The 11,901-nt window shown below is 45.0% G+C and overlaps 1 protein-coding gene across 1 annotated transcript in view; it reads right to left on the reverse strand.

The window, feature by feature from the left end:
* UBA7 (ubiquitin like modifier activating enzyme 7) overlaps positions 1 to 11,887 on the reverse strand; it is a 22,594-nt gene extending 10,707 nt beyond the window's left edge. The window contains exon 1 of the mRNA XM_062200896.1: positions 11,801 to 11,887. The gene's annotated coding sequence lies outside the window, so the exon portion shown is untranslated. The remainder of the gene's footprint in view (positions 1 to 11,800) is intronic.
* Between the last annotated feature and the right edge of the window lie 14 nt (positions 11,888 to 11,901).

Raw genomic sequence — 11,901 nt, forward strand, 5'->3', positions numbered from 1 at the left:
AAGAGGGGGAGGCAAGAGGGTAACCACAGTCACAAGGGTCTTATTTTTCTGTTAAACTTTTCTTTGAAATTACAGACTCACAAAAGTTGCAAAAATAGTACAGAGAGATCCTTGCACCTTTCACAAGTGCACCTGTTTGCCTTCATGGAACTTGGGGACAATCCTTTCGAGGATGGACCACAGTTCTCCACAAAACTCCACAACTGCTAAACCAAGTGCTGTCACAAGTTGTTGTTGTTGTTTTTAATAGAGTTAACTATTTTTAAATACATGATTCAGTGGCATTCAGTGCAACCACAATGTTGCAGAAGTGTTACCTCTCTCTAGTTTAAAAAACTTTTCATCAACTCCAAACACATTCAATACTTACTACCACCACCACCCTCACTGTAGGGGAACACTAGTATGCCTCTGTCTCTAGGGATCTGCCTCCTTGGGATATTTCATAGAAAAGGAATGACAGGGGCCGGCACTGTGGCACAGCACATAAAACTGCCACCTGAAGTGCTGGCATCCCATATGGGAGCCGGTTCTAGTCCCGGCTGCTCCACTTCCGATCCAGCTCTCTGCTCTGGCCTGGGAAAGCAGTGGAAGGTGGCCCAACTGCTTGGGCCCCTGCACCCATGTGAGAGACCCAGAGGAAGCTCCTGGCTCCTGGCTTGATCAGTGCAGCTCTGGCCATTGCAGCCATCTGGGGAGTGGGCCAGTGGATGAGGGCCCCCCACCCCGCCTCTGCCTCTCCGTAACTCTGCCTTTCAAATAAATAAATTTAAAATAAAATAAATATTTGAAAAAAAGGAATCATTTAAAATATGACCTTTTCTGTCTACATTCTTTCATTTAGGATGTTTTTGAGGTTCATCCAAGTTGTAACCTGTATCAATATTTCATTCTTTCTTTTATGGTTGAATACTATTCCATTGCATCTGTAGACCACAATTTGTTTATCCATTCATCTACTGATGGACATCTGGGTTGTTTCCACCTTTTGGCTATTGTGCTATCATTTTTTAAAAAAGATTTATTTATTTATTTGAAAGTCAGGAGTTATACAGAGAGAGGAGAGAGGTCTTCCATCCGATGGTTTACTCCGCAATCAGCCTCAACAGCCAGAGCTGTGCCGAACAGAAGCCAGGAGCCAGGAGCTTCCTCCAGGTCTCCCACGTGAGTACAGGGGCCCAAAGACTTGGGTCATCCTCCACTGCTTTCCCAGGCCACAGCAGAGAGCTGGATCGAAAGTGGAGCAGCCGGGTCTCGAACCGGTGCCCATAAGGGATGCCGGCGCGTCAGGCCAGGGCATGAACCTGCTGTGCCACAGCGCTAGCCCCTGTGCTATCATTTTTAAAAAAGATTTATTTTATTTACTTGACAGGCAGGGTTAGAGAGGGAGAGACAGAGAAATTTTCCAGCTGCTGGTTTACTCCCCAACGGCTGCAACAGCCAGGGCTGGGCCAGATGGAAGCCAAGAGCCAAGAGCTTCTTCTGGGTCTCCCACATGGGTGCAGGGGCCAAGGGTTTAGGCCATCCTCTGCTGCTTTTCCTAGGCCATTAGCGGGGAGCTGGATCTTAAGTAGGGCAGCCAGATCTCAAACTGGAGCCCATATGGGATGCTGGTGGCTTAACCTACCTACCCTACAACGCCAGTCCCTATCATTATTAAATAAGTTCTTGAGTATCTGCTTTCAATTATTTTGCATATCTACCTAGGTATAGAATGGCTGGATCATGTGATAATTCTGTTTAGCTTTTTTTTTTTTTTTGAAGACATTTATTTATTTGAAAGGCAAAGTTAGAGAGAGGCAGAGGCAGAGAGAGAGAGAGGTTTTCCATCTTCTGATTCACTCCCCAAATGGCTGCAATGGCTGGAGCTGAGCTGATCTGAAGCCAGGAGCCAGGATCTTCTTCTGGTCTCCCATGCAGGTACAGGGGCCCAAGGACTTGGGCCACCTCCCACTGCTTTCCCAGGCCATAGTGGAGAGCTGGATTGGAAAAGGAGCAGCTGGGACTTGAACCAGTGCCCACGTGGGATGCCAGAACTGCAGGCGGTGGCCTAGCCTACTATGCCACAGTGCCGGCCCCTATATTTAGCTTTTTGATCAAACTATTTTCCACAATGGCTGCAACAACTTACATTCTTGAGGTGGATTTGGCACAGAGGCTAAAACTCAACTTGGAGCACATGCAGTTCAGGTCCCAGCTATGCTTCTGATTCCAGCTTTCCGCTAGTGGGCATCCTGGGAGGTACCCACGGCCCAAATACTGGGTCCCTGTCACCTCTGAAGGAGACTTGGATTAAGTTACTATCTCCTAGCTTTAGTCTGGCCCAGCCCCAGCTGTTGCAGGCATTTGGGGAGTAAACCAGCAGATGGAAAATATCTCTGTGTTTCTCTGCCTTTCAAATAAATAAGAAAATAATTTTTTAAACTTATGTTCTCACCAGCAATGTAAAAAAGTTTTTATTTCTCTTTATCATTGCTAACACTGGTTATTTTATTTCCTTTTTTTTTTTTTTTTCCTTTTTAAGATTCACTTATTTTGAGGCAGCATAACAGAGATCTTCCATCCACTGATTTACTTCCCAAAAGCCCACAATAGCGAGGGCTGGGCCAGGCCAAAACCAGGAGGCAGGAACTCCATCTGGATCTCCCCCCATGGGTGGCAGGAACCCAAGTACTTGAGCCATCATCTACGGCTTCCCCAGTGCATTAACAGGGAGCTGGATCAGAATTGGAGAAGCTGGGGCTTGAACCAGAACTCTAATACATGATGCAAACAGGCATCCCAAGTGGCAGCTTGACCCACTGTGCTACAATACTTGCCTCCTTTATTCCCTTTTAAACAAAATTATATGGGAAAAGAGTTATATGGGGCTTAGCCTAGTGGTCGAAATGCTAGTTCAGATGCCCAAGTCCCATATGGGTGCCTGGGTCTGATGCCCAGCTCTGCTCCTGACTCCAGCTTCCTGATACTGCAGACCCTGGGACACAGAGGGGACGCCTCAAGTGACTGGGTCCCTGCCACCCATGTGGGAAACCTGCATTGTGTTCTCAGGCTCTCCGCTTTAGAAAGCCCAGTCCTGGCTGCTGTGGCCATTCGTGGGGGTACCCAGAGAATGGGGATTCTCCGTCTGTCTCTCCCTCTGCCTCTTGAATACATTTTTAAAAAGCAAAAACCACCTTGGTTATTGTGGTCTTTTCTTGTTTTCATTCAATAAACATTTATTGAGTGTGTCAGAATTACCAGGCAAAGAAATCAGGACCAGACTCTGAAGTAAAATGTTCTCTCTAATAGGCTATACAAAGTGTTTCAGGAAATCCAATATCCATTCTTAATTTTTGAAAACTTTCATTAAGGGGTTGGTGTTGTGGCATGGCAAGTCAAGCCTCTCCTGCAATGCTGGCATCCCATATGGGCGTCAGTACGTATCCTGGCTATTCCACTTCTGTTCCAGCACCCTGCTAATGTCCAGGGAAAAGCAGAAGATGGCCCAAGTACCTGAGCCCCTGCCACCCACATGAGAGACCTGGATGAAGCTCCTGGATCCTGGCTTCAGCCTGGCCCAGTGCAGGCCATTGTGGTTATCTAGTGAGTAAACCAGTGGATGAAAGATCTCTCTCTCTCTCTCTCTCTCTCTCTCTCTCTCTCTCTGTGTAACTTAGACTTTCAAATCAATCAATCTTTAAAAAAACTTTCATTAAAATAGGAACATGTGTGTGTGTGTATATTGCTTTTTTTAAAAAATTTATTCCCTGGGAATGTCTAATTAGAATGTCTAATTCCCTGGGAATGTCTAATCTACTTTCTATGAATTTGACTAATATTCCACCTAATATGGTGGAATCCTATAGTCTGTCCTTTTGTGATTGACCGAATTCACTTAGCATAATATCTTCAAGGTTCATAAGGTTCATCCATGTTGAAGCTCATATCAGAATTTCATTCCTTTTGATGGCTAAGTAATATTCCATTGTGTGTATAGATCACATTTTGTTAATCCATTCATGGATACTTGGCTTCCTTCTACCTTTTAGCTATTGTGAATAATGCTTATTTGAACACTGGTGAGCAAATACCTATTAAAGTCCTTGCTAATTCAATTCTTTGAAGTATCTTTGAATACCTTGGAGCAGAACTGCTGGATCATATGGTAATTCTGTTTATTTTGATGAACTGCCAAACTATGTTTCACAGTGGTTGCATTGTTTCACAGTCTCACAAAAAATACACAATGACTTCAATTTCTCTGCAGCCCTGCCAATACTACTTTCCATATTTTTTTAAAGATTTATTTATTCATTTGAAAGTCAGAGTTACACAAAGAGAGGAAAGGCAGAGAGAGAGAATCTTCCATCTGCTGGTTCTCTCCCCAATGGCCGCAACGGCTGGAGCTGCACCGATCCGAAGCCAGGAGCCAGGAGCTACTTCCAGGTCTCCCTTGTGGGTGCAGGGGCCCAAGGACTCGGGCCATCTTCCACTGCTTTCTCAGGCCACAGCAGAGAGCTGGACAGGAAGTGGAGCAGCCGGGCCTCGAACCGGCGCTCACACGGGATGCCGGTGCTTCAGGCCAGGGTGTTAACCCACTGTGCCACAGCACCAGCCCCAACTTTCCATCTTTTTGATAATAGCTGTCCTAGTGAATGTGAAGTAGTATCTCATTGTGGTTTTGATTTGTATTTTTTAATGACTAATTGTATTGAATATTTTTTCAACATTTTCTTGAAAGTCCTGTGTGACATAGGAAATTTTTTAAAATTGATAGAATTGTAATTTATTTTTTTAAAAGATTTATTTATTTGAAAGTCAGAGCTACAGAAAGGAGGAGACAGAGATCTTCTGTCCATTGCTTCACTCCCCAAATAGCCACAATGACCAAGGCTGAGCTAGGATGAAGCCAGGAGCCAAGAGCTTCTTCCAGGTCTCTCATGTGGGTAGTAGGAGCTCAATTGTGTGGGCCATCTTTCACTGCTTTTCCCAGGCCATTAGCAGAGAGCTGAATCAGAAGTGGAGCAGCTGACATTGTGAACCAGTGCCCATATGGGATTCCATCATTACAGGAGGCAGCTTTACCCACTATCCCATGATGCCAGCCTATTTATTTCTTTTATCTATGCTTTAATGTCATACTTAAGAAACCATTGTCAGGGCCGGAGTTATGGCGCTGTAGGTTAAACTATTGCCTGCAAAGCCAGCATCCCATAGGAGCACTGGTTCCAGGCCTGGCTGCTGCACTTCCTATCCAACTCCCTGCTATCGAACCTGGGAAAGCAGCATCATATGGCCCAGATGGAGTACCTGGTTCCTGGCTTTGGCCTGACCTAACCTTGGTCATTGTGGCCATTTGGGGAGTGAAACAGAGGATGGAAGATCTCTTTCTCCCTTCCTTTCTGTAACTTTGCCTTTCAAATAACTACCTTTCATTGATTAAAAAAAAATCAATTGAACATATATGTGATTGTTTATTTCTGGGCTAATGTATTCCATATATATATATATATATATATATATATATATATATATCCTTATACTAGTACTACACCATTTTGATTGATAGAATTTGTAGTAGGTTCTAATTTTTTTGGTAATTTCTTTTTAAAACTTCTAGGTATTTATGTTAAAGGCAGAGAAAGAGAGGCAGACAGACAGATCTCCTACCTACTGGTCCACTCTCCAAATGTACACAAAAGATAGGGGTAGGGGGTACTAGCCAAAGCCAGGAACCGGGAACTCAATTTGGGTTTCTCACATGGGTGGCAGAGACCCAAGTATCTCAGTCATTATCTGCTGTCTCCCAGAATGCACATTAACGGGAAGCTGGAATCAGGAGCTAAGCTGGTGACAGCCTGGCAGCAAAATCGCATACAATTATTCATAGCATTTTCGAACCAGGTTTCATATGGGATGCTGGCATCACAGGCAGCCACTTAACCTGCTGTGCCACAACACAGCCCCATTATTCTCTATTTGATTTATTTGCACTCTAACCTTTATTATTTCTTTCCTTCTGCTAGCTTTATTTATTTTTAGATTTATTTATTTATTTGAAAGTCAGAGTTACACAGTAAGAGAAGGAGAGGCAGAGAGAGGGAGGTCTTCCATCTGCTTGTTCACTCACCAGTTGGCTGCAATGGCTGGAGCTGCGCCAGTCCGAAGCCAGGAGCCAGGAGCTTCTTCCAGGTCTCCCATGCGGGTGCAGGGGCCCAAGGACTTGGTCCTTCTTGTACTGCCTTCCAGGACCATAGCAGAGAGCTGGATGGGAAGTGGGACAGCCAGGACTCCAACCACATGAGATGCCTACACTGCAGGCAGCGGCTTTACCCATTACACCACTGCCTGCAGTGCCAACATCCCATATAGGCGCTGGTTCTAGTCCCAGCTGCTCCATTTCCAATCCAGCTCTCTGTTGAGGCCTGGGAAAGCAGTGGAAGATGGACCAAGTCATTAGGATCCTGCACTCACGTGGGAGACCAGGCTTCTGATTGGTGCAGCTCTGGCCATTGCGGCCATCTGGGGAGTGAACCAGTGGATGAAGGTGCTCTCTCTCTTCCTCTCACTCTGCCTCTCTGTAACTCTGCCTTTCAAATGAATACATTTACAAAAGAAAAAGTCATGTTAAGGAAGATGGGTAGGTGGGGGGGACAGAAAGCTCTAAGAATCCATCCCTCCACTGAAGCAACTGCTTTGGAAATCTGGAATCTAGAACACTTTCAGTATCCAGGGGATATTCACTCAGAACGGACTGTAATCTAAATGTAAAACAAATCTCTTAGAAGATAACACAGGGTAAAACCCAGGTTACTCTGAGTTTGGTGTTGACTTTTTAGACATAATACCAAAAGCATGACTACGACAGAAAAAAACTGACAAATTGTATTTCATTAAAATGAAAATTTTCTGGTCTATGGAAGACAATGAAAAAAGACAAGCCACAGTTTGGGAGAAAATCTTTGGAAAATGTATCTGATGAAGGTCTGGCATCCACATTGCACTCATGTGTCACATAACAACATTTCAGTCAATGATGGACTGACTGCATATTAAATGGTGTCCTCCCCCCACATCAAGTTACATTGCCTGGCAACAACGAAGCAATCTTAGTTTTAAGTACACTCCATCATATTCTCACGAGGAGGAAGTTCCTTTCATATTTCTTAGACTGTAACCCCACTGTTAACCATGACTGTATATAAGAACTCTTTTTTTTTTTTTTTGACAGATAGAGTTAGACAGTGAGAGAGACAGAGAGAAAGGTCTTCCTTCTGTTGGTTCACCCCCCAAATGGCCAATACGGCTGACGTCCTGCGGCTGGCGCACTGCACTGATCCAAAGCCAGGAGCCAGGTGCTTTCTCCTGGTCTCCCATGCGGGTGCAGGGCCCAAGCACTTAGGCCATCCTCCACTGCCTTCCCGGGCCACAGCAGAGAGCTGGACTGGAAGAGGAGCAACCGGGACAGAATCTTGCGCCCCAACCGGGACTAGAACCCAGGGTGCCGGTGTCACAGGCAGAGGATTAGCCAAGTGAGCCGCAGCGCCAGCCAGAACTCTTACAACTCAACAACAGGGGCCAACTCTGTGGCGTAGTAGGTTGACTCTGCCTGTGGTGGCCAGCATCCTATATGGGTGTCAATTCATGTCCCAGTTGCTCCTCTTCCAACCCAGCTCTCTGCTTATGGCCTGGGAAAGCAGTGGAAGATGGCCCAAGAACTTGGGCCCTGCACCCATGTGGGAGACCCAGAAGCTCCTGGCTCCTGGTTTTGGATTGGCTCAGCTCCAGCTACTGTGGCCATTTGGGGAGTGAACCAGCAGATGGAAGACCTCTCTGCCTCTCAAATGAATAAATCTTATAAAAATTAAAAAAAAAAATTCAACAATGAGAAAACAATTTTTAAAATGGGTAGAAGATCAAACACACACCTCACCAAAGGTACCCAGATGGCAAATAAGTACATGGAAAGATATTCAGCATTGTATGTCCTCAGAGAACTGCTGGTTTATCCAATAATATGATAGCACTACCTATTAGGCTAAAAATCTAAAACTTGGACAACACCAGATGCTGGCAAAGAACTCCAATTCAGTGCTGGTGGGAACACAAAATGGTACAGCTATTTTGGAAGACACTTTGGCAGTTTCATACAAAGCTAAACATAGCCTTATAACCCAGCAATTATGCTCCTAGGTCTTTTACCCAAATGAATTTTTTAAAAAGCTTATATCCACACAAAAAATTCTGTACATGAATATTTATACCAGCTTTATTCGTAATGCCGAAACTTGAGAACAACCAAGATGTCCTTCAATAGGGAAAAGGTGGGGGAGGGGAATACAGGACCTCTGCTCTTCACCGGCAGCCAGCCTCAGGGTAGACTCAGGGTAGCTGCAGCTATGAGAAAAGTTAAAATAAACCAGCCTCTTCATCAAGCTCTCGCCTGGATACTGAAAGTGTTCTATTAAGATTCCAGGTTTCCAAAGTGGCTTCTTCGGTAGATGGATGGATTCTGAGAACTTTCTGTCCCCCTTCCTACCCCATCTTCTTTGACACAATTTTTTCTTTAAACATAATTTAAAAAGATTACCCTTTTGGGGCCAGCATTGTGGTATAGCAGGTTAAGCCACTACCTGCAATGCCTGCATCCCACATGGAGGTCAGTTTGTGTCCTGGCTGCTCCACTTCTGATCCAGCTTCCTGCTAATGGCCTGGGAAAAGCAGTGGAGAATGGCCCAAGTGCTTGGGCCCCTAACACCCACGTGGGAGACCCAGAAGTAGCTCCTGGCCCAGCCCTGGCTGTTGCAGCCATCTGAGGAGTGAATCAGCAGATAGAAGGTCTCTGTTTTTCAAATAAGTAAATCTTTAAACGACCCCTTAACCCCCTCCCCCCCCCCAAAAAAAAAAAAAACCACCAAAACTACCCTTTTCTCCTTGAATTGCCTTTATTCCTTTGTCAAAGATCAGTTGACTGTATTTGTGTGAATCTACTTCGGGCTTTATTCTGTTCCATGGATCTATTTGTCTGCTTTTGCCAATACATCTGTCTTGATTTCTGTAACTTTATCTGAAGTCTTAAAGTCAGGTCATGTCACTCCTCTTTGTTCTTCAGTACTGTGTTGGCTTTCACTTGCCCAGTTAAACTTTAAAACCAGTCTGTCCATATCTGTCAAATAACTTGTTAGAGCTTTTTTGGGACTGTGTAGAATCTATAGATCAAGTTGGGAAGAACTGATTTTTTTTTTTTGGATGAAATTAGACATATATTTTGAAAGAAATTACCATAATAGTGCATTGTAAAATATTAGCAGCAAGGCCGGCGCCGTGGCTCAACAGGCTAATCCTCCGCCTTGCGGCGCCGGCACACCGGGTTCTAGTCCCGGTCAGGGTGCCGGATTCTGTCCCGGTTGCCCCTCTTCCAGTCCAGCTCTCTGCTGTGGCCCGGGAGTGCAGTGGAGGATGGCCCAAGTGCTTGGGCCCTGCACCCCATGGGAGACCAGGAGAAGCACCTGGCTCCTGGCTTTGGATCAGCATGGTGCTGACTGCATGGTGAACCAACAGCAAAGGAAGACCTTTCTCTCTGTCTCTCTCTTTCACTGTCCATTCTGCCTGTTTAAAAAAAAAAAGGCAGCAAAATCTCTTAAAGGCTAAAAATAAGAAATGTTCTATTTAGGTGTACTGTTCTGCTAACAGTTCATATTCTCCTTCTTTGTTTCAATGGGTGACTTGTATGCACTTGTATTCCAGCTTGTCCTCCGAAGGCTTTGGAATAGATGAAATTACGTTTACTTTTAGTGGTTCTTGCTATATAGCTGTCTTCACTTCTAACTTTTTCCTGGTTTCTTCAACTGTTTCAAATTCTGGAGCATAGCATATGTGAAGCAATCCACCAAAGCAGCTCTGGTTCATCCATTTTTCTCTTGGCCATCCTTGCACTTTGTAAATGCCAATTCTAGACAGATTTCTGTTAAACCCTCTGCTGGGTATTCATCTAAACATTGCACTTCTCAATTGCACCATACAGAGCAAATCGCTCAACTAATTCCTTCATGGCTCCCACTGCATGAATGCCTTGTTATTAATAAGTACTGAGACTCCAAATTGATTGTGTACAACTTGGTAGCACAGGGTCAGCGTCCCTCCTGATACTTGGGCCGAGTGTTGCACACCAGCTTCTGGACATGGTGCTTCAATAAGCTCCTGGGCTGCCTGCAACTCGATGCCATCACACCCATGTTGGGGCTCCCTGGAGCAGAACTGATATGTTGAAGGTCCTACATGGAGCTTCTCTCCATTATTTAGGTCTTATTTCTTTTGCTAGAATTTTACAGTTTTTATCACATAGATCTTGAATATACTCTCTTAGAATTACACCTAGGGGCTGGCACTGTGGCATAGTGGGTAAAGCTGCTGCTTACAGTGCCAGCATCCCATACAGGCATTGGTTCAAGTCCTGGCTGCTCCACTTCCAATCCAGCTCTCTGCTATGGCCTGGGAAAGCAGTAGAAGATGTCCCAAGTTCTTGAGCTCCTGCACCCGTGTGGGAGATCCGCAAGAAGCTCCTGGATCCTGGCTTCGAATCGGCCCAGCTCTAGCCATTGTGGCCAATTGGGGAGTAAACCAGTGGATGGAAGACCTCTCTCTCTCTCTGCACCTCTGCTTCTCTCTCCGTGTAACTCTTTTAAATAAATAAATCTTAAAAAAAAACAAAAGAATTACACCTAAATATTTCTCTTTTTTTGGTGTAAGTGGTATTGTGTATTCAGTTTCAAATTCCAGTTGTAAGGAATCAATAGACTTTTCTAAGTCCAGTGAAATCTAAAGACTAGCAATTTGGCTGTCAGGGCTTAGAGGTGGGGAGGAAGGGGCAGTAGACACTAGTGATTTGTTGTGCTTGCTATGAGCCTGCTGTGGGAAAGATCCTGGTTTACCCATTTATTTTCTGCTTATGGCCTTTTGTTGTGCCTGTGGACAAAGTTGCCATGATCTCATTCTTGCTAAAATCTCCCTGTTCCCTGTGAAAGGGCACATGCCTAAGGAACTGCTGGATCAGTCTGGGTGATGTGCTTGCTTCAGAGAGCCATGGTAGGGCACTGGCATTATAGTACAGCAGGTTAAGCCATCATTACCAACGCCGGCATCCATATTAGAGTGCTGTATTTGAGTCTTGGCTACTCTACTTCTGATCTAGTTCCCTGCTAATTCAACTGGGAAGGCAGTGGAGGATGCCTAAGTGCTTGGGCCCCTGTCATCTATGTGGGAGACTTGGATGGAGTTCCTGCCTTCTGGCTTCCATCTGACCCAGATCTGGCTGTTGTGGTCATTAGGACAATGAACCAGTGGATACAAGATCTTTCTTTCTCTCCCTCCTCTCTGTTAGTCTGCCTTTCAAATAAATAAATAAATCTTAAAAAAATAAAGTCATGTTAAACAGTTTTCTAAAGGGTGCACATTTATACTCCCAGAGCCAGGAAGAAGATTCTTTCTTTATTTTACATAGAAATCTTCCATGATCCTCTCCCCACACCATCCCCTATTGCCCAGTCATGCCTAGCAGGTCAGAGGCAGGTAGAAGATTAAAGTCCTCAAGCATTTTGGTCCATAAAGCCAGTCAACACATGAGCCTGGTCTCTAGGACCAGAAGGAACCCAACCACATCTAATAATGGCTATAAATAGAATCCCAGAACCAGGAACGGGCTGTTGACAAGAACAGTGAATTGATCACATAAGCTCCAAAAGACAGGACCAGCTTGATGGGAGTGGGGCAGGGTAAGTGCAGCAAGAGCATAGTGTCTGGGTGTCACTGTCACTCTCACCTGCTTGCTGTCCTTGCTCCCAAGACTGGTGAAGAGGGACCATCCCCCCAAAACCCTGGCCTGGCCAGTCCTTGACCTACAAGTCAGAAGCACTGCTCAGA

This window comes from Lepus europaeus, chromosome 9, assembly GCF_033115175.1.
Source record: "Lepus europaeus isolate LE1 chromosome 9, mLepTim1.pri, whole genome shotgun sequence".
Classification (NCBI taxonomy): domain Eukaryota; kingdom Metazoa; phylum Chordata; class Mammalia; order Lagomorpha; family Leporidae; genus Lepus; species Lepus europaeus.